The following is a 22,924-nucleotide window of genomic DNA, read 5'->3' as shown; positions in this document are numbered from 1 at the left end:
CTTGTGAATTAGAAGCACCCCTTATTCTGACAACAGGTTGTGGCGAAAACTTGCTAGGATTGGATTTGTTAAAAAGATTGTATGCGACTTTGTACTGTTCTCCTTCAGGAGTACAACTTACTTTAGGTAAGAAAGTGGTTTCTCCCATGTATTTGTCGAGGGATAAAATTCCTGCAGAATTGTCGTTTCTCCCAGATATTCTTTGGGCCACTGGTCCAAATGATGTGGGTCTTTTAGAAATTCCACCATATGTTGTAACATTGAAAGCCAATGTTCAAATGCCACGAATTCCACAATATAGAATATCTAGTGAGGGGGAAAAAGCTTTGCTAGCGATCGTTTACGAATTAATTGAAAAGGATGTCATTGAAGAAACACGAGGCAATGTTTGCAATAGTCCTGTTCTGCCTGTTTTAAAACGAACTGACCCTTCTAAGCCACCTGTGTACAGATTCGTGATTGACCTTAGAGAGGTGAATAAAATAGTTGTGCCACAATTTCCAGTTGTACCCGACATTACCACATTATTGACTATGATTCCAGCCTCTGCATCTTGGTTTTCGGTGATTGACATGAAGAATGCTTTCTTCAGTATCCCGATTGCTGAGGAGAGCAGGTATATTTTTTCCTTCAGTTTAGGAGGTCGAAGCTTCCGCTTTAAACTCCTCAGGGCTACTGTGAAAGTCCATCAATATACAGTCAAGCGCTAAAAACACAGCTTGATACGATTATTTTACCTAAAGGTGCTACTCTTGTACAATATGTGGATGATTTGCTCATTGCTGCAGATACTAAGAAAATTTGTAAAAAGGCCACGTTGACATTATTGCGTCATCTGTGTGATCTGCATCACAAGGTGTCACTTTCCAAACTGCAATATTGCCGACAAGAAGTGACCTACCTAGGTCACCTCTTATCGAAGGAGGGAAGGAAACTGACCCCAGAAAGAATTCAGGCAATAGCGAAATTGAGTGTGCCAAGAACTCAGAGAGAAGTACGTGCTTTCTTGGGCATTACATCGTACTGTAGACAGTGGATTCCAAATTTTTCGTTATTGGCCAAACCCTTGGTGGCATTAACGTGTAAAGGTACACCCGATCCCATTCCTTGGTCTGAAGAGTGTCAGAAAAGTTTTCTCGAATTGCGCACAGCATTATGTTCGGCTCCTGTGTTAGGTACCCCCAACTACAGGAAGCCTTTCACATTGTATGTCCACGAGAAGGAGGGCTGTGCATTGTCTGTGTTGACTCAGTTATTTGGAGGTAGGCAGCGCCCATGCGCCTATTTTTCGTCGACCTTGGATCTGGTAGCTAAAGCATTGCCAAGTTGTTTAAGGGCCACAGCAGCAGCAGCTGTTTCTATTCGACAGTCTGCTGGACTAGTAATGAATAATACACTGATCGTGATGGTCCCACATGCAGTAGACATGTTGTTAAATAGAACTAAGACACAGCACTTAACTAGTGCTTGGTTGTCAAGCTACGAATTAACGCTGTTAGCAAGTCATGTGCACATAAAACGGTGCAGTACCTTAAATCTAGCTACGTTGTTGCCAATTGCAGAGGAATCAGATGCTTTAGAACAGTACAATTGTTTTCTCACAACAGAGGAAGAGACAAAAGGGAGAGTAGATTTATTTGACACTCCTCTTGCTGAATGTGATGGTACATTATGGGTGGATGGTTCATGCTTCAAGCTACCAAATGGTAACGTGACTGCAGCATATGCTGTCACGACTTTGCAAACAGTTGTTGAAACTGCACGAGTGCCACATGGTTCAGCTCAAGCTGCAGAATTAGTTGCACTCACAAGAGCATGCGTATTGTCTAAGAGAATGAAAGTGACTATCTACGCTGATAGTCAGTATGCGTTTGGAATGGCTCACAGTTTTGGACGATTGTGGAGAGAACGTGGGTTCCTGACTTCGCATGGAGCTAGGATTCAGCATGGTCAGTTTGTGAATGAGCTTCTTGAATCACTGACCTTGCCCCTGCAAATGGCAATTGTGAAATGCAGTGCTCACAAGAAAGTGACTGATGATATTGGTCGTGGAAATGCATTCGCTGATGAGATCGCGAAAGAGACAGCAAAGAATGTGATGAGCCGAATGTATGTTGCAGGCCCTGAAAAATGGACTGGTGATGTTGGAATATGTGAGGACACGATAGAGAGTGTGAAGTCCATCCAAGCTGAGGCCACAGAGAAAGAGATGAGCACGTGGAGAGAGAGTACAGGTAGAATGGATGCAAATGGTTGTTGGATTGAATTGACAGAACATCAGAGATGGTTGTTACCCGATGCATATGTGCTTGCAGTGGTTACAATGGCTCATGGAATGGCTCATATCAGCGTGAAAGGGATTTGCGAGTTGTTGGCCCCAGTGTGGAAGAATTCAGGGATTCCCAAGTGTGCAGAGAATGTTGTCAAGAATTGCATGGTATGTCTGAAGCACAATCCTGGTAGGGGAACCCCAACTCCAGCTGGTCATTTTGCACCTCCTACATATCCGTTCGAGGTTTTGCAGCTAGATTTCATACACATGGAGAGGTGCAACAACTTAAAATACATGCTCGTTGTTGTTTGTGCTTTCTCAAAATGGGTAGAAGCATATCCCCTGAAAGACAATACTGCCTTGTCCACAGCAAAAGCCCTTGTGAAAGAGTACTTCCCCAGGTTTGGAATGCCTAGAATGGTCTGGTCTGATAACGGAAGTGAATTTGTGGGTCGTGTGATGAAGAGAGTGTGTGAAGGGCTAGGTATACGGCAGAAGTTCCACGCTGCAAATCACCCCCAATCAGCTGGATTAGTAGAATGTTACAATGGCACGCTTAAACTTAAATTGGCCAAGATCCAAGCGAGCACAGGTCTTAAATGGCCTGACGCTCTACCCTTAGCCCTCCTATCCACCAGAATGACTGTGCATTCGCGAGTGAAACTCAGCCCTTATGAGATTATCTTTGGCCGGCCAGCCAACATATGGGGAGTGCCTAGGCCCACGAAGTTCAGCGAGCTAGAACACGCTATTTTGCTTGATTACCTGTATGAATTGACGGCTAAATTGCGTGTTTTGCATCAACAGGTACATGACTCCCTGCCTCCGGCCTCTGATACTCCAGGACACCCCATAAACCCTGGATCCTGGGTGTTGATAAAGAATTTCCAAAGGACTAAAAACGACCAGCCCAGGTGGACGGGACCACACCTCGTCCTTCTCTCTACCCGATCGGCAGTTCGAGTGGAAGGGAAGAAGGCCTGGATCCACGGGGTCCACTGTAAAAGGGTACCCTTACCTTTGCCCTATGACCAGTGGGTCCGGGAGGGTGTCGCTGACCCAGAACCTGATGCCGTGCCAAATACCGTCCCTTTTAATGATTTGCATGTAAAAGGAACTGACTCCGAACAAGAAAACAAAAAATTTTTGCACAAGGCTGTGCCACCATCAAAACGAGTGAACATTACAGAGCCTGACCTTTTGTTCCCGGATCAGACAATACCTGGGAAACGACGGTATAATTTGAGACCGAGAAAAACGAACTAACAAAATAATTTCTTTTGCAATTTGAGACTAAGATCCATGGACAAATAAAAAGATATTTCTTTTCCCCCAAGTACTATTTTTGAAAGTGCAGCTCTCCCATCTAGGAAACTTGCTCATTTTTGTTATTCGAACCGCCATCCGGGTTCCGCTGCTAGGGCCGCGGTTGATTAAAAGTCTTTGGGGTGCAGCTAACGACGTTAGGTCGGTAGTTCTGGTTGGTCCAAGGGAGTTGCCCTAGACTGACGGAAGCATCCCTTAGCAGAGGCAACCTCCCACCGCGGGCAGCACTTTAGAGAGGATGGAGTTTCCCGATGTGGAGAGACCTGCCAAACAAATGAACTTTAAGCACAGACTGTGTAAAATGATGACAAAGAAAAGTTTTATAATATTGTGTATTTTTATGCTATTCAGCGTAATGATCTTTTTGATAAGTTATGTTTTATTCTCTTTTCGTGTAACATTTGCACCCACTGCATCACCCATACCTCCTCCTACTATTTCCTCTCATTCTTTCCACCTCATTCTTTCCACATGTGGTAAATAAATAAATAATACCCTATTTTTGACTAGACTTATAGCATAACAGATAGCTCAATAAATAAGAGTCAAGATTCGAGGTAGTAGGAGTTTCTGCAGGTTTATTACAGCATAAGGACAGGATCAGGACAACCTGCATAGGAATAGGACAATAAGGCCCGGCAGCTGCCGGGGCTAGGTCTGGGATGAGCGCGCTAACATTTAATAACAAGACATTGACTTATATACATAGCGCAAACACATAGCATTACATTACAATAGGCGTAACAGTGGGTGGAGTAGAAGGCGTGACACGTAGCAGTCGCGAGAGATAACAGTAATAAGAGGTGTAACTGGGAGTTTACTTAGACATGTGATGCAAAACGTAACAGAATATGTCATGAATGGGCGGAAACATTGGAGGGGGCTACCTAAGGAGCCGGGACCTCTAACCTAATGGTGCGCGGAAACTAGCAATGACGTGTTACTAGGAGAAGCTGGGGGCTACGAACTCTGTGCTAGGAGCAGAGACTAGAGTCTGGAGGGTCGGAGCGACATGTACCTAAACCCTATCTGGTATCTAATGTTTAGGGAACATGTTGATATAAACTAGAAGTCATGAGGGGAAAAGCTAACTTGATTCTAAGACTGGACCATGCATTATTCTACATGTAGTGCGTGAAGAATATTAAATGACCATTAAATACAGTATTTCTCTAACGTGGAGACGAGAAGGCTAGACAATGACGGAAACTATTGATGCAGTTCAGTAGCTTAGGAATGCAGAGGAGGAGGACTGAACTGATAGCAGGAACTATAACATACTTTTGGCAGACTCAGAGGCAGAGCCGGGGTGCACCGGGCACTGCGGGGCAGGAAGTAAGTGAAGGGTCGAGGATACAGGTGAGGCTGTATCGCTCCTCAGCGAGGCTTTCAGGAGACAGGAGCTGAATCTGTGGTCCGGGCCCTTTTGAGGCCTGGAAACGGAGACTTTATAATTGAATAACGTGCACACTGAGAAACGTGGCAACATTACTTACATAGGCCTGATATTCGTAGTATTCACGAGGACTGGAAACTAACATATTAGAGGTGGACACAACTGTAATTGCGTCTTTAATCAGAAATGGGGAATGACATATGCATATTGATCATGCACACATAACACATGATGGATGAGGCGTAGGGACACAGAACATGGCAAAATTTACTTTTCCACATTCCCTCCTTGTCACTACGTTTCCATCAGGAAACATCAATATTCATGATACCGTCTATCATTTCATACAGTACCATTTGCTCGTCTCGAATTGTCTTGGAACGGGATTTAGAACAGGGCTTGGGACTAGGAATACAAGAGGTAGCACACATGCTGCAAATCGCAGGGCCACATTGTATACAGAGGCAGCAGCTAAATATGATCGCTACTGCAATACCTAGAAAGGACAGGACTTTCCATCCCCATGCGGAAATTACATTCCAGAACCAACCGGACCATGTCCAGGTGCCTGGATCTTGGTGTAACAGATGGGCAATTTTATGGAGTCTGGTTATAGCTGAATAAACAGACGGCGCGTTATTTGGAATGAAAATGCAACAACTGGATCCGAGAATTCTACAGGCCCCGCCCCTATCGGCCAGTATGACGTCAAGGACGAGACGATTCTGTAAAACGACAATTCTCATAAAGGATTGCTCTTCAGTTAAGTTACCTAGAGCGGAGGCAGTCTCATCTACTACTGCTTCAAGGGTTCTTCTTAACCTACGAATAAGCTTACTATTTACAACTGTGCCTAAATAAGGGAAAACACCTTTATCTATATCAATGAATTGCTCTGCGGCGGTTTCAGTATAATCGACAATCGGGAGATTTCTCTTGTGTCTAGTGTGTACTAAGAAAGAATTCCTATGATAGTCAGGTGGGGCTAGAAAAACAGGTGGCAGTAGGAAAGCAATGTAACAGGTTCCCTCCCAATCGAGGGGCAGACGGACATATGCAGTTTGACCACAAACAAAATAAGAATGACGTGAAGCTTTAAAAATAGATTTCCTACTGTCACTATACTTGATAACAGTAGTACATTCACTATGACCTATATGTACAGAACCATAACTACGGACACATAATTCGCCTTTGACTGGTAGTACTGAAATAGCGGGTGAGTCTGGAGTAGTATCAGACTGAACATTCAGAACCATGAAATTCGACGAATAATTTCCTAAATTATATACTTCATTTTCTAAATCTAAACCTGTTCTGTGGGGGAAACCTTGCTTGTCTGGGAAACATGTACTGTTAAGAAAAGACATATCTGTTGAGGATGACGTTAACGTGGACCATGCTCCACACGAACCATTGTGTGAGAATGGATAAGGAAAGAGTGGCAGAACTCCCTTCGGTGTCTGGAAAGGGGGGAGTCGACCACACACCCAACAATTTGTGGCATTGCTGGTCTGGTGTGAATAATGTAACATACGGATAAATGTGTTATTACGCATGGCGAGGCGGTATGAATATTCGTGAGGAGGCAGATCACTAAACGTGTGCTCTACTGTAGCATGAGCAGACATATTGACATGAGGAACTGAAAAACACAGATAGAAAGCATAGCTGGTGCAGGAAGCCATTAGGCTGATGAATAATACGAAACTCAGAAAAACGATACATTTGATTGAGCTTTGACTGACTCTCTCACTATGGGGGTCTATTTTATACATGTCAGAAACAGTCTAACCGTTTCACCTAGGGGAGGACTTATACAATCAAACTGGCTGACTTATTAGACCTGAGCTTTAACTTATACTCCTGTTGCGGAGTTGTCTCTAACAAGGGAGGGGTTGTAATAATGTCTTGTGCGGGACAGTCCTTTAAAACAATGTTCTGGCAATCCTTCGAATCCTGGGAAATGTTCTTGGAAATGTTTTTGAGGACTGGTTTTGATCCTTTGAAAAGTTTTACATGAGAAAGGTGGACCCACCCCTTCCTGCCTTCCAACTTGACGGCAGTCCGGGTGGTCAAGAGGACCTGACGTGGCTCCTTCCAACGTGGTTCCAGCGGACTTGATCTGTCGAAATTTCTGATCATCACTAGGGAGCCTGGAACGATCTCGTGCGGTGCCACCTCGGTATTGTCTGGAAATGCGGCGGCAACCTGTGAACGACATGAGTTGAGGGCAGACATCAAGGAAGCTAGGTAATCTGTCAGCATATTACATGAAACATCGGTAATACTTCGGGGTCTAGGAGTACCCCACATGTTAGGGGGGCGGCCGAAAACGACCTCATACGGGGACAGACCTGATCTGGAATGTGCGACCATACGCATGTAAAACAGAGCGACTGGCAAAGCTACTAACCAGTCCACACCCTTGTCTTTACAAACTTTTGCTATACGGATTTTCAGAGTCTGATTATGTCTTTCGACTAGTCCAGCTGCTTCTGGATGGCGTACACAATGGAACTTCCACTGGTACCCTAACAAAAGGGAAACATGTTTCATGAGTTCGGATGAGAATGGCTGGCCGTTATCAGAATATACGACTCTAGGGAGTCCGTATCTAGGGAAGAATTCACGAACCAACTGCTTGGCAGTGGTCGCGGCTGTATAATCTGGGACTGGATATGCTTCTGTCCATCTGGACAAGGCGCATACAACTACAAGGACATACTTGAAACCTCGACATCGCTCCATTTGAATATAATCCATCTGGAGGACCTCAAAAGGGTGGTCAGGGGGCTGGAAACCACCTTGTTCCACCGGGACACTTTTACCTGGATTAAACTGACAACATATCATACAGGTACGGACTTTCTGCTTGGCTGCAGCTCGTAAATGCTTGTTGAACCAAATGTTCTGGATACTGTCTAACATAGCTTTTTCTCCTAAATGTGCTGGACTATGTGCGGTATTGATAATGACTTGAACCATAGAATCGGGGAGAAACCATGTGGCTCTACCCTTCGTTAACCATCCTTCATCTGTCTGGACCCCTCCTTGTACAGACCATTTCTTGATTTCATCGGGAGTAGCATGTAACTGGATATCTATGACATCTTGAGTAGGGTCCTTAACTGTCATGCATGTAGTCAGATCTGGAATATGTGTCTGATTAACTGGAATGTCTGGAGTCTGTGCTGTAAGCTTGGCTGTGCGGTCTGCTAAATCATTACCTTGGGAAATAATGTCAGTAACTTTCGTATGTGCTTTGCACTTCATGATAGCAATAGATGTCGGTAAATGTATGGCATCTAACAGGGCTTGAATAAGGAGACCATGCTGAATCTTGGTTCCATGAGAAGTCATAAAACCTCTCTCCTGCCAGAGCACTCCGAAGTCGTGTACAACTCCGAATGCGTAACGTGAATCTGTGTAAACATTAACCTTCAGGTTTTTGGCATGTATACAGGCTTGTGTCAGAGCGACTAGCTCTGCTGCTTGAGCGGACAGGGTATCAATACGGTGTGTTTCAATAACTTCAGTGTCAGTAGTCACTGCATACGCGGCGACTAGTTCTCCTGTACTAGTTCTCATACATGAACCATCCACATAAAGTGTCAGGTCAGGATCTGGTAACGGAATATCTGTCAGGTCTTGTCTTGGCTTTGTCGTAATGTTAACTACTTCCACACAATCATGTGGGTCTGGATTTGAACTAACTGATGGTAACAGTGTAGCAGGATTCAGGACGTTGCAGCGTCTAATTTCTATGTGTGGCTGGAACAGTGTCAATTCATAACCTGTTAAACGTGCAATTGTCAAGTGCTGAGTTTGTGTTCGGTTTAAAAGAACTTCTACTGAATGTGGGACTTGTACTGTCAGGGAATGTCCTAAAACTATAGAATCACTTTGTCTGATAGCTAGTGCTGTGGCTGCAACTGACTTGAGGCACGCAGGCAACGCCTGGGCGACTGGATCTAATGTGCTCGAAAAATAAGCACAGGGCTTGTATTGACCTGCTTGATCTTGTGTGAGAACAGATAATGCTGTACCTTCGCGTTCTGTAACGAAAAGTGTAAAAGGCTTACTGTAGTTCGGTGTAGCTAGAACTGGAGCTTGACATAGGGCTTTCTTTAACTCGTTGAAACTAAGTGTATGGTCAGATGTCCAAGGGAGGACAGTCGATACGGCTGCCTCCTGTGTCGTTAACTGTATCAGTGGCTTGGCTAGGAATGCATACTGGGGAATCCATTGTCTACAATAAGAAGTAAGGCCGATAAAAGCACGTACCTCCTTCTGGGTTCTGGGCTGGGGAAGACTCGCTATTAACTGGATACGGTCGGGTGTCAACTGCCTACCCCTCTTGGACAGCAAGTGTCCTAAGTATACCACTTGCTGGACACAGAATTGAAGCTTCGAAGGTGACACCTTGTGCCCCATCTCGGCAAGGAAATACAGAACTGTAAGGGATGCACGCTCGCAGTCACGTTCAGAACGGGCTGTGATCAGTAGATCATCGACATACTGGAGCAGGGCAGTGTCAGTTGGCATGTGAATGTTGTCTAGTTGTCTCTTGAGTGCTTGACTGTAAATACTAGGGCTTTCTGTGAAACCTTGAGGAGCGCGTGTAAACATATAGCTCCTTCCATTTAAACAAAATCCGAAAAGAAACTGGCTGTCTGGATGAATTGGAACACTAAAAAATGCATTCTTGAGGTCAATAACAGTGAAAAACATGGCTTCGGAATCAATGGCTGTTAACAGGGAAGAAATGTCTGGGACAACTGGGTACTGAGGAATAATACATTTGTTAAGCTCTCGTAAATCAATCACTAATCGATATACTGGGGGTGCATTTGGATCAGTACGTTTCATGACTGGAATGATCGGAGAATTGCATACATTGGAGTCAGTTTCTACAACTACTCCTTGAGCCATGAGCTCGTCAATAATTTTGGATAAGGCTGCTACAGCCTCAGGTGGCAATCTGTACTGCCTGATTCGTGGTAACACTACACCTGGTTTGAGAGTCACACGATAGGGTGTGATTTGCATGTAACCTACATCAGTTGGACCTTGCGCCCATAAATGCTGCGGAACATTAGACAATCTTGAATCAAAATCTCGTAATACATAGTGACCCTTAAAGTCACGTAGGAACAGACGTATTCCCTCTGGGGAACAGCAAATAACTGCACCTAACTCTTTCAATGTCTTAATGCCTAATAGATTTTCTGGACATGACTTAGTAAGTAACAGATCAGTAGTACGGGACAAGGGACCTACTTCTAGAGTAACTGGCTTTGATATCTCATTAACTATGGGTTTTCCTGAAAATCCAAGGGAAACATTTCTTGAGCCTGAGAGCGGAGCCCCTGGAACTTCGGCATGACTAATTGTGGTCCTACTTGCCCCTGTATCGATCAAAAACTTTCTGTCTTTCCCTAATACTTGACTATGAACATAGGGACCTTCTTGGTCTACAGGTATCTCGATGAGAGGCAAGCCTACCTCCCTCTCTAGGCTGTTTCATGAATATGACTGGTACTCTGGATACTCGGACTGTGCATACTGGTACATCTGCGATGTAACGTGCTGTGTTGCAGCAATAGGCTGCGGTACTGTAACTGTCTGTGGTGCATTCTGTGACTGAGGAGTCTGTGAAACTTGTTCTTGTCTCGGCGGACGTGGTCTTTCTTTAGTCTTACCAATAGCTATGTTGTGCTTCAGAACTGCACACTCGTTTATAAAATGACCTGGCTGTTTACAATAGTTGCAGTTCCCTTTAACGGGAGCCGCAGGATGACTGGCTTGATTCGGACCCCTCTTCTGACTGTCTTGAGGAACAGATTGTGCAACTAGCACTTTCATTTTCGTGTCTTTCATACGTTTTCTTTCGTGTTCTTGCTCTTCTCTAATTCTATTCTGGTGATACTGGAGCATCTGGAGCATCTGGGACGGAGTATTTGCTTGCCAGGTGCTTTCGACTTTCAAAACTCGGTTTTTAATCTGTGGACTTGAATTCTCGACTAATTTGGTAACGAAAAGATGAGGGTATGACTCACTACTTGTCTTGAGACCACTGTTAATACTAAAACATTTTTCGAATCTAGAATAAAAATCACTAATATCCTCTTCTTGTTTCTGTTTACAGGCTGAGATTGCATCCCAGTCTTCTTTCCTAGTTGTCAATAATCTGGGTAAAACTTGAATCAATAATTCTGGTAATTCTTTACATTTATCTCCAAGACCGGTACCTGGTACTCGTGCCTTGTCTTCAGCTTCTAGAGCTGTCCAATCGATCTTTTTCTCTCCCACCTCCCATTCTTTTTCCTTTAACTTTTCATACACCCCTGCGGGTAGCAGGACCTTTAACATTTTGATGATATCTGGGTAAGTGTATTCTCCCATACGGAGCATGTCTTTTAATTCTCGATGGAACCCTGCTGGATCTTTGTCATGACTGGGAATTAATTTCTTCATTTCAAGAAGTTCCATCTTTGATATCGGAGTGTATACAAACACTCGTTGCATTACGCCACCCGCCCCTTGGACTGGGTGGACTTCTCGTAGCGGATTCTGTCTGTCTATGTAGAATGGTTTACTTTCTGGGGGTGAGACATGAACAAAATGCGGGTTCAGGAACGTTCTATACTTGTGGCGCTGTTCTAGAATGACACTAATTAAATCGGTACCTAGACCTCTCCATCTGTACTGGAGTAACTCGTTCAGGATATCATGTAACGGGCCTGGATCAGAATGTTGACCCTCATACAGGGTAATGAGGTGCTGGATCATATACATACCCACCAGTCGTTGCTCGGCTGGGGGCAGTTTCAGAAACATTTGTGCCACTATTTCGTCTGGAAAAGTGGTAGAATCAGTAATCCATCGGACTGCTGATCGGGCTAGTTCTTGTTCGTGCATGGTACTTAATTCGCTATAACCGACTCGTGATTTCAGAATGTGATCGGTAGCTTGAAATACTTGTTCTAGAGAGCCTCGTTCTGGTGCTGGATGATGAAACATAGACTTAGGTTCTGGACGTAAATGGCGATCTGGAAATCTGGATTTTCCTACATACGCTATTCTGGCGGGATTCTCGTCTTCCTCTTCAGGATCAGAGACACTTTCTTTCTCGCTTACTTGTGCTGCTTTACGCTGTTCGTGTAACCTTATTACTTCTTTACGAATTTTCTTGTACATACTTTCCATGGCACTAATGGTCTTGTGCTTACCCTCGGCTATATTATCACTCCACCTTGTCAGGATTCTCATTTCGGCGGGATCTTTAGACGGGTAATCTTGTTCTCTTATTAAACAATTGATCAGGAACTTTAATATCATGAGCTGAATCTCGGCTTTCCTTTGGGACATAATCTCGCCAATACTTTCTGGATCATCCCCTGTACGGATGAAACGATATATTCTGTCTAGATCCTCTTTCATATTTGGTAAGGTGACTAGATACTCGGTCACCCTTCTTACGCGTACGGAATATAAAACCATATTATACTTGCCTGGGACTGTGTCATAGACGCATTCGGCAAGGGCTTGTCTGATTTCTGTAACTGACTTATTACTTTTTGGAGTACGCTGTGATGCTTGAGCATGTAATTCGAGTGCTGACAAACGCTTGTGAGGCGGCGGGGTTTGAGGAGGACCTCCTCCTGCGGCCCCTAGACTAGAATCGTCGACTGACATTCTTCGTGCTTGCAGGGTCGGTAATTGTAACGTGGGCTGAACTTGTATGGCTGGCTGACCCGGGGGTACCGTAACAGGTACTCCGGTGTCTGGAGAAACGGGAAGTGCCTGATTTACAGGGACAGGTGGAGCGCGAACAGGATTGGCATATTCTGGAACTGTGTCGTCCAAATAGGACGAAATAAAAATATCAGCTGTGGTCGGTTTGTGACGTAGCTTGGTCGGAACTAATGGTGGCGGGAAATTACTGGATGCCTCTGGGGTCGCTTTTGGCAAGCCTTCGGCAAGGAGAGGATACATACCCTTAATAAGGGCATGCCTCTGTCTGTCTGACTGTTCGGCTTTAACTTGTTCACCTATCTCGATTAATTCTCTTTCTTGGGCTCGTTCTTGGGATTCTCTACTTAACTCTGACTTTCTGACTTCCTTTTCCGTTCTTCTATGCGCTTCCTTACGCCATAACTCGATGGCATCTTTCTGTGACTGTCTGGCTTTCTTTTTCCATAATGCTTCTTCTACTCGCATGATACATTCGGCATCCCATGTACCCGATACGGGCCATCTATACTTTTCTTCTAACTGTTTGGTATACTCTACCCATAAATCTAGATACAATATGGCGCTTATGCCATGTTTCTGATACATAAAGTGACCTGGACTGTCCCTAGGCGGAACAGGAACTGCTGCTTCCAGCAGACCCTTTCTAGTTTTTAACTGACGTAACTTGGAAAAGAGCGGCATTCTAAACTTGAATCGGAACACAATACAATACACGAAAAACAGTAACAATTGGGAAAACAATTCAGGCATACCACGACATTGGAAATACATTAAACAACATTATAAATAACAGTTCGAACAGAATACTACCTGAAAATACTGAAAACAGAAACAGAACAGAATTCTCGAGAACGGAACAGACTAGAGTTACTGGATGCACTGCTATAACAGTACGGAACATACCGGTCCCATAAAGGAACGCATCAAGACCCGTATCCACCTAGGTGAACACTTCGTTTGTGGGCTTGGGTACCACCAACCCACGGACCAGGAGTCAATTTAGACTGACCCTGTCTAGACACTACCCCAGCAATGGTACTCACCGGGCAGCACGGAACGGAAGGCCTCGGACTGGACTGGACGACGACGACGAACTTCGGACTTCGGACTTTAGTTACGGGTGGGCCTCCGGATACCTCGGACCTTGGACTCTCGGCTTGGGCTCTGGTCGGGACTCGCCGCGTTCCTCCACCGTCTCGTTCGGATGCTGGACCGCCTCCTCCGTCTCCTCCGTGGGCCTGAGGGATACTTGAAGCAGAAATATCTGCACTTGGCCAGTATGGTTCCGTCACGACTGCAGAGGGTCAGGGGGTCGGCGTGGCTTCACCGACGCGTGGGGAAAGGGCAAGTCCCTGTTCGGGCGCCATTATGTGGTAAATAAATAAATAATACCCTATTTTTGACTAGACTTATAGCATAACAGATAGCTCAATAAATAAGAGTCAAGATTCGAGGTAGTAGGAGTTTCTGCAGGTTTATTACAGCATAAGGACAGGATCAGGACAACCTGCATAGGAATAGGACAATAAGGCCCGGCAGCTGCCGGGGCTAGGTCTGGGATGAGCGCGCTAACATTTAATAACAAGACATTGACTTATATACATAGCGCAAACACATAGCATTACATTACAATAGGCGTAACAGTGGGTGGAGTAGAAGGCGTGACACGTAGCAGTCGCGAGAGATAACAGTAATAAGAGGTGTAACTGGGAGTTTACTTAGACATGTGATGCAAAACGTAACAGAATATGTCATGAATGGGCGGAAACATTGGAGGGGGCTACCTAAGGAGCCGGGACCTCTAACCTAATGGTGCGCGGAAACTAGCAATGACGTGTTACTAGGAGAAGCTGGGGGCTACGAACTCTGTGCTAGGAGCAGAGACTAGAGTCTGGAGGGTCGGAGCGACATGTACCTAAACCCTATCTGGTATCTAATGTTTAGGGAACATGTTGATATAAACTAGAAGTCATGAGGGGAAAAGCTAACTTGATTCTAAGACTGGACCATGCATTATTCTACATGTAGTGCGTGAAGAATATTAAATGACCATTAAATACAGTATTTCTCTAACGTGGAGACGAGAAGGCTAGACAATGACGGAAACTATTGATGCAGTTCAGTAGCTTAGGAATGCAGAGGAGGAGGACTGAACTGATAGCAGGAACTATAACATACTTTTGGCAGACTCAGAGGCAGAGCCGGGGTGCACCGGGCACTGCGGGGCAGGAAGTAAGTGAAGGGTCGAGGATACAGGTGGGGGCTGTATCGCTCCTCAGCGAGGCTTTCAGGAGACAGGAGCTGAATCTGTGGTCCGGGCCCTTTTGAGGCCTGGAAACGGAGACTTTATAATTGAATAACGTGCACACTGAGAAACGTGGCAACATTACTTACATAGGCCTGATATTCGTAGTATTCACGAGGACTGGAAACTAACATATTAGAGGTGGACACAACTGTAATTGCGTCTTTAATCAGAAATGGGGAATGACATATGCATATTGATCATGCACACATAACACATGATGGATGAGGCGTAGGGACACAGAACATGGCAAAATTTACTTTTCCACACTCTGCCTGACCACGAATCAAATAGGAGATTGGAGTTCGTTAACAACTCCTTTGTTCAGTTATTACACCCGCACCAACTGGTAATGAACACGACTAACTGTTGGGTGTGCGGTCTTATGCCTCACAGAACGGATAAGGGTATCCCTTCTCTGGTCCTGCCATTTAGTCACAATGGTTCTGTATGGGCATATAGGGCAATGTTCATATATGCACACGAAATCTACCCCCTACGTTCTGTAACAGACAATCCTAGGAAAAGTGCTCTAGTCAAGGGTATAGTCGACATGATTAAGGAAGGTATCTCTTATGAGACAATCCCTAGAGATGAGACACTAGTCTACATGGGATGGAACATGACTGGATATGGAGCTACTCTGAGTGAGAAACAGCAAGCTAAGAGATCGTCCCCGATTTGGATTGTACCCCTTCAGGGTCATCTGTGTCTGCAAGGTAATGACACGAATCCCAGGGCTCAGTTAGGGAAGAGTGTCTGTACTGAAACGTATATGTTTGGATCTCAGACTTCCCCTGCGTTTTTAGCAGCTAAGGGTACCTATTTCATCTGCCATGATAGAGCCTATACATGGTTGCCCCCTGACTTTTCGGGCTCCTGTTTTGTTTCCTTCCTGTTGCCTCCCACCTACACAGCAGCAGCAGACTACCACTGGACAAGGGTAGTTAGAGGTATTTTGAGTGAAGAAGACACTGCAGGTCAAGAATTTGGGGACTTTGCAAAGGGTTTTCTGCCGGTCTGGGGATCCATGGCTAACAGCAGGAACATAAGGCAATTGACAAGGGTAGTTGAGTCCACCATGATTGAAACTGCTGGTGCCCTTAGTAACCTGACTGCTGAGCTCCAGTCGGATTGACTGATGACCCTTCAGAACAGGGCCGCTTTAGATGTCATCCTTGCAGACCGAGGTGGAGTATGCAGATTGATCCAATCTAGTTGCTGTATCTTCATCCCTGATAACGCTCCAACAGTGTACCAGGCCATCTCCAAACTACATAAGATTTCCGAATCTATTCATGTGGATAAAGGAGATTGGTCATTGATGGGATGCTTCTGGGAACTGATATCCGCCTGGGGATGGAAAATTCTAATGGTCATTGGGATGGTCTTAGCCATTCTTTTCCTGTTCTGTCTATGCATACAGTGTGCTCCTGTAATATGTGGCCTCTGTGTTACATCATGTGTAAGGAAGCCTGTGTCAAGAGATGAACTAAGTACTAGAATGATGTTACAGCATCATCTCAATGACTTTAGGAATATAGATCTGGACTCAGATTAACATGAGGATAGATTAATTGCCTATGTAAGGGCAAAAGGAGGGTTTGTGGTTCTGAAAACTATTGATTCATGTAATCGCTCTGGACTCGAGAATTAAAACTTCGTCAAAACATGACGAATTTGGTATCAAAAGACCGAGAATGACGAGCACATCATGTACATATGTTTTCAGCATAATCGAGTGACGATTTCACCCCGAAAATCGTCACTTTCGTTCTGAACCCTTGGCTCCCATTTATGTGTTGCCCTTTACATAGGCCTTAATCCAGCTGAATTCAATTCAGCAAGGACACATACTCCTTAATCGACTTTTCCATGACCTGTGCAAGTTGGAACTATTGCCCCAGGCCGAACTCGTTAGGTCAGTTCCCCTCCCAGTGGCCGAGCAAGATAGCATCAAGGCTCAACAAGCCATAAAACCATTTCAGCGCGCACACCTGCGGTATCTTGCTCACATCTGTCTTTGCTCTTTTGCTTCACTTACTTTATGGTGGGGAGGTGCCTACTTTATTGGGGGTCCACTGATATCTGATGAAATGTTGGGCCTTGCCGGGTGATTTGTTATGGGCAGCACGACGTGAAATATGTACATGTCATCATGACTCTGCTTTTCTTTTGTAAACCAATAACTGTAAATGACATACTACAAATTCGAAGAATGTTTGCCTGAAGCTGAATATTCTGTATAAAGAGAGAAGCCTGACTTTGTAAAATCGAGCAGTCTCCTGAGAATATACTTCCCCGTGTTGTACTTCTAGGACACTTGTTACATTGGTTGCAACCAATAAACAAATCTTTGACTTCACCTAGAAGACTCTGAGTTTCTGTGGTCTGGATCAGGAAGAACCCAAGGTCTCTGGGTGTACCCTGACACCGCTGGGTTACCGGTTCTGTGCCGGTTCTTAAAAACCCATTACCTCAGCATGGCTCAGAGCACACTACCTGGCTTCAAAATGGCCCCTTGTCCCTCAGCCACATGGCCAGGCCCTGCATGGGCCAGGCCTCAAAATGGCCCTCACCCACATGGCCAGGCCCCAACAACACCCCAAAAAGTCGAAAAACACACAAAAATCAACACAATCCAATGCCATCCATGCCCTCAATGATGTTTAAATTCAAGAGGCCCCACAGAAAGCCTAGGTCCATGCACCACTCACTACCCCTGGGCATAATGGGTGAAAGCAGGGCAGGCTGGGTGCCGGCCTATGGCTCAAAGCACACTGCCTGGCTTCAAAATGACCCCTTGTCCCCCAGCCACATGGCCAGGCCCTGCCTGGACCAGGCCTCAAAATGGCCCCCACCCACATGGCCAGGCCCCAACAACACCCTAAAAAGTCGAAAAACACACAAAAATCAACACAATCCAATGCCATCCATGCCCTCAATGATTTTTAAATTCAAGAGGCCCCACACAAAGCCTTGGTCCATGCACCACTCACTACCCCTGGGCATAATGGGTGAAAGCAGGGCAGGCTGGGTGTAGGCCTATGACTCAAAGCACACTACCTGGCTTCAAAATGACCCCTTGTCCCCCAGCCACATGGCCGGGCCCTGCCTGGACCAGGCCTCAAAATGGACCCCACCCACATGGCCAGGCCCCAACAACACCCCAAACAGTCAAAAAACACACAAAAATCAACACAATCCAATGCCATCCATGCCCTCAATGATGTTTAAATTCAAGAGGCCCCACACAAAGCCTTGGTCCATGCACCACTCACTACCCCTGGGCATAATGAGTGAAAGCAGGGCAGGCTGGGCGCAGGCCTATGGCTCGGAGCACACTGCCTGGCTTCAAAATGGCCCCTTGTCCCCTAACCACATGGCCAGGCCCTGCCTGGACCAGGCCTCAAAATGTCCCCCACCCACATGGCCAGGCTCCAACAACTCCCCACAAAGTCGAAAAACACACAAAAATCACCACAATCCAATGCCATCCATGCCCTTAATGATGTTTAAAGTAAGTCAAGACACCCCACAGAAAGAACTGGTCCATGCACCACTCACTACCCCTGGGCCTACTGGCTAGTGAGGCTTTACAGGCACCGCAAAATTAAAAAAAGAAATCCACATATAACAGTGAGCTAAAATTCCAAAACATAAATGAGATTTAAGTAAAAAAAAAACTCACAGAAACAGTTGTATCATGCACCCATGACTAACCCTGGGCCTATTGCATACTGTGGCTACCCACAAAATATTTTTTTTAAAGTTGTGAAAAAGTTTTAAATTGTAGTTGCATCAACTGCAATGCCCTAAACTAACAACACCAACTTACTTCAGCTGAGTTACACCCTGCGTTGATTGTATGCTACTTTCTTGCGATGAGCCAACATCACTGGTCCATGGCGATTGAACAACCAAAGTGGCTGCCTCTCCAGCAGTCATGGACTTGGACCTAACTTGGTGTGGTGGCACTGAGCCCAATGAAGCGGAGGTGCTGCTCCCAGCTTGGTCCCCGCTACTGCAGGCGTTGTTTTTTTCCCCGGAAAAAGTGTCTGTGGGCACACCAGTCTCCTTGGTAAGTGGCACCACATGCTTCGTCTGCTCCTTCTTACTGGCAGTGGCAACTTTCTTTGTAGAGGAGCTATGGCCACCTTTCTTTGGGCTCATCTTCTTAAGATGTCAGAACAGCAGGCCGCAGTTGCATGAGTTGCAGAGTTGTTTGTGGCCACACGTGACGTCACGTGACGTTGTGCTGCACACACCGCTGCAGGACTTCTTCCTGGCACTGGTGGTTCTCTTGTGCACCTAAAAGCAAAGGAAGCCAGAGGAACATCAGTTAAACACCCCACAAAGTCGAAAAACACACAAAATCAACACAATCCAATGCCATCCATGCCCTCAATGATGTTTAAATTCAAGAGGTCCCACACAAAGCCTTGGTCCATGCACCACTCACTACCCCTGGGCATAATGGGTGAAAGCAGGGCAGGCTGTGTGCAGGCCTATGGCTCAAAGCACACTACCTGGCTTCAAACTGTCCCCGTGTTCCCCAGCCACATGGCCAGGCCCTGCCTGGACCAGGCCTCAAAATGGCCCCCACCTACATGGCCAGGTCCCAACAACACCCCAAAAAGTAAAAAAACACACAATAATCAACACAATCCAATGCCATCCATGCCCTCAATGATGTTTAAAATAAAGAGGCCCCACACAAAGCCTTGGTCCATGCACCACTCACTACCCCTGGGCATAATGGGTGAAAGCAGGGCAGGTTGGGTGCAGGCCTATGGCTCAGAGCACACTGCCTGGCTTCAAAATGGCCCCTTGTCCCCCAGCCACATGGCCAGGCCCTGCCTGGACCAGGCCTCAAAATGGCCCCCACCTACATGGCCAGGCCCAAACAACACCCCAAAAAGTCAAAAAACACACAATAATCAACACAATCCAATGCCATCCATGCCCTCAATGATGTTTAAAATAAAGAGGCCCCACACAAAGCCTTGGTCCATGCACCACTCACTACCCCTGGGCATAATGGGTGAAAGCAGGGCAGGTTGGGTGCAGGCCTATGGCTCAGAGCACACTGCCTGGCTTCAAAATGGCCCCTTGTCCCCCAGCCACATGGCCAGGCCCTGCCTGGACCAGGCCTCAAAATGGCCCCCACCCACATGGCCAGACCCCAACAACACCCCAAAAGGTCGAAAAACAGACAAAAATCAACACAATCCAATGCCATCCATGCCCTCAATGATGTTTAAATTCAAGAGGCCACACACAAAGCCTTGGTCCATGCACCACTCACTACCCCTGGGCATAATGGGTGTGAGGCTTTACAGGCACCGCAAAATTTAAAAAAAAATCCACATATAACAGTAAGCTAAAATTCCATGACATAAATGAGATTTAAGTTAAAAAAAACTCACAGAAACAGTTGTATCATGCCCCTATGACTAACCCTGGGCCTACTGCATACTGTGGCTACCCACAAAATATTTTTTTTACAGTTGTGAAAAAGTTTTAAAATTGTGGTTGCATCAACTGCAATGCCCCAAACTAACAACACCAACTTATTTGTAAAATCTCAAATCCAAAAGTGATCCAAACTCCAAAGTCCAAAAAGTCCTCAAATACAAATATCCAGCAGCAGCCACAAAAAGTAATCCTTCCAGCTCCAGATCCAAATCAAAAGTGACCAGGACATGGACAAAGCACTGGGAGGAGCCTGCTGGACAGGAACAGGAAGTTGGAGACTCTGGGGCACTTCCTTCCTCCCACCCCCCCCCCCAAAAATTGACTCCTTGCACAAAAAAAGGGCAGCCAAATGTCAATCTGAGTTATTCTGATCAAAATCATGATTTTCAGAAGGTTTATGCTGCCTGCGGTGGATTTCTTGTGCAGAATTGCAATTTTTGCAAGTTCGGGAAAGCGAGCTGTTCAAATCTCCCGCCGGAAGTCAGCTGCGCGCCGCATCTACGTGTTCGCCATTGTTTACTCCCGTGATGCGTGATCGCGGCCCCTTATGACGTACTCGCATTGTCAAACTCTCGCTGTGCAAGATGGCGGACCGCGATGATGTAATTGCGGTCGAAAAACTCTCGCGCGATCATGCAGCAAGATCCAAAATGGTGCAACACACGCAAACCGGGAGAAAAACAACTCGGCGGACTCAGAATCACGGTAAGTCAACGCCGCGTGCGCGATATTGTATTTTTCAAGCGCGACCAAGCAAAAAAATCTGCAAGCTTGCGAATTTACGGATTTTTGGGGATATTCGTGGGATTCGCGGACCGCGAAATTGCTAAAAATCGGCAAATTCTGCGAACGGAATGGATTTTACGCCCAAACTTACTTTCATTGATTGCCACCAATAGGGCATAGGGCCTGAACCAGAGTTTTCCTGGCCTGTAGAGGGGTCCATTGAAAGACCTTCTTGAGCATTCGCATGAGGCCAAAACAGGTTCCAGAGACAACTTTTGACATGCTAACTCATAGAAAGATGGTTGTCAATAAGAACTCCTAGCATCTTTACATATGTTTTAGGCATAGGTAGAGGGCCCAGTCAGCTGATCAGGCTGAATATGCTTTCCCGAACAGGAGGATCTCTGTTTTAGTCATGTTCCTCTGTAAAAAGTTGTTAGTCATCCATGTAGATATCCTCTAAAGACATTTCTTAAATTTAGCTTTGGTCAGTGTCGGGTCATGGTCCATATTGATGACCAATTGTGTGTCATTGCCATAAGAGAAGGTTTCTAATCCGCATGACCTGATGAGTCCTGCCAGGGGGGGCATATACACATTAAACAGGTTGGGGCTTAGGATTGAACCCTGTGGCACTCTTTATCAAGGACTGCGGATGCCGATGAAAATTCACCCAGCTGGACAGAATTGGTACATTCAGACAGGAAGATCTTCATCCATTCTAGAGCATTACCCCTGATACCAATCTCCCCAGGCGTTTGGACTAAGATATGATGGCTCTCTCTCTAACACTTATGACTCTGTGCAGACATTATGTGCACAAAGCTATCCAAAGCATTTACGTTGTTATGCAAAATATTTATAATACGAAGAGGTGCTCCTTTTTGCCCAGGTCACACATAGTGGGTCAGAGCTTGACAGAATAGAAACAGTATAATCCCTAGGTAGGTCTACTAATGCCACATGTAGCTATTCTTTCCTTGCATTGACTTGCATGGAGCATAAGATATATAAATAAAGTTATCACTGTAATTAACAGGTATCTTAAGACAGGCCATTATGTTAGCCTATATCTTATTGACAATGTAAAAAATAGGCAGCCTAAGATTCCTCATCTATTGAGTTCATTTAGAGCCTGGTCCAAAAATTTAGCAGAGGTGATTGGTTCAGCTCCCCTGGCTGAGGATCCCGATCTATGTGGCAGATCTCCCTAACGTGTCTCTACACTGCCAGTGTGGTGGTTGCTGGAAAAGCTGGTAATTTTGCCAAATTGGCCCAAAGACAGAGTTAGTAGCAGAACAACCCCAATATCAATGGCCCTGCCAAACAGGGTGCTTTTTGGAGGCAGTTGGGTGACTTACCTGACTTAATCACAATGTTTTTGGAAGTGAAAAGCTAGTCAACTGCTACTATTTCTTAGCAGCCCAGTAACTCTTTTAATAACTATTGTGTGGATTATTCCTGAAATAATAAATAATGCACAGGTGCATGTGTATTTAACAGTCTTGTGCTCGCAATATAGTTTTTGCTTTATTTAATAATTTTACCAAATAGTAATCCACTTGATCACATATTTACTGTTAACTTGGTGTAGAATCTGGAAGAAATCATCTCGTTCATTCGTGGGTGTGTCTTGTAATCCATCTTTATTGTACCCGAG

This window comes from Lissotriton helveticus, chromosome 1_2 (genome assembly GCF_964261635.1).
Source record: "Lissotriton helveticus chromosome 1_2, aLisHel1.1, whole genome shotgun sequence".
Classification (NCBI taxonomy): Eukaryota; Metazoa; Chordata; class Amphibia; order Caudata; family Salamandridae; genus Lissotriton; species Lissotriton helveticus.
The sequence above is the reverse complement of the archived record's forward strand: the minus strand, read 5'-3'. Positions refer to the sequence as shown.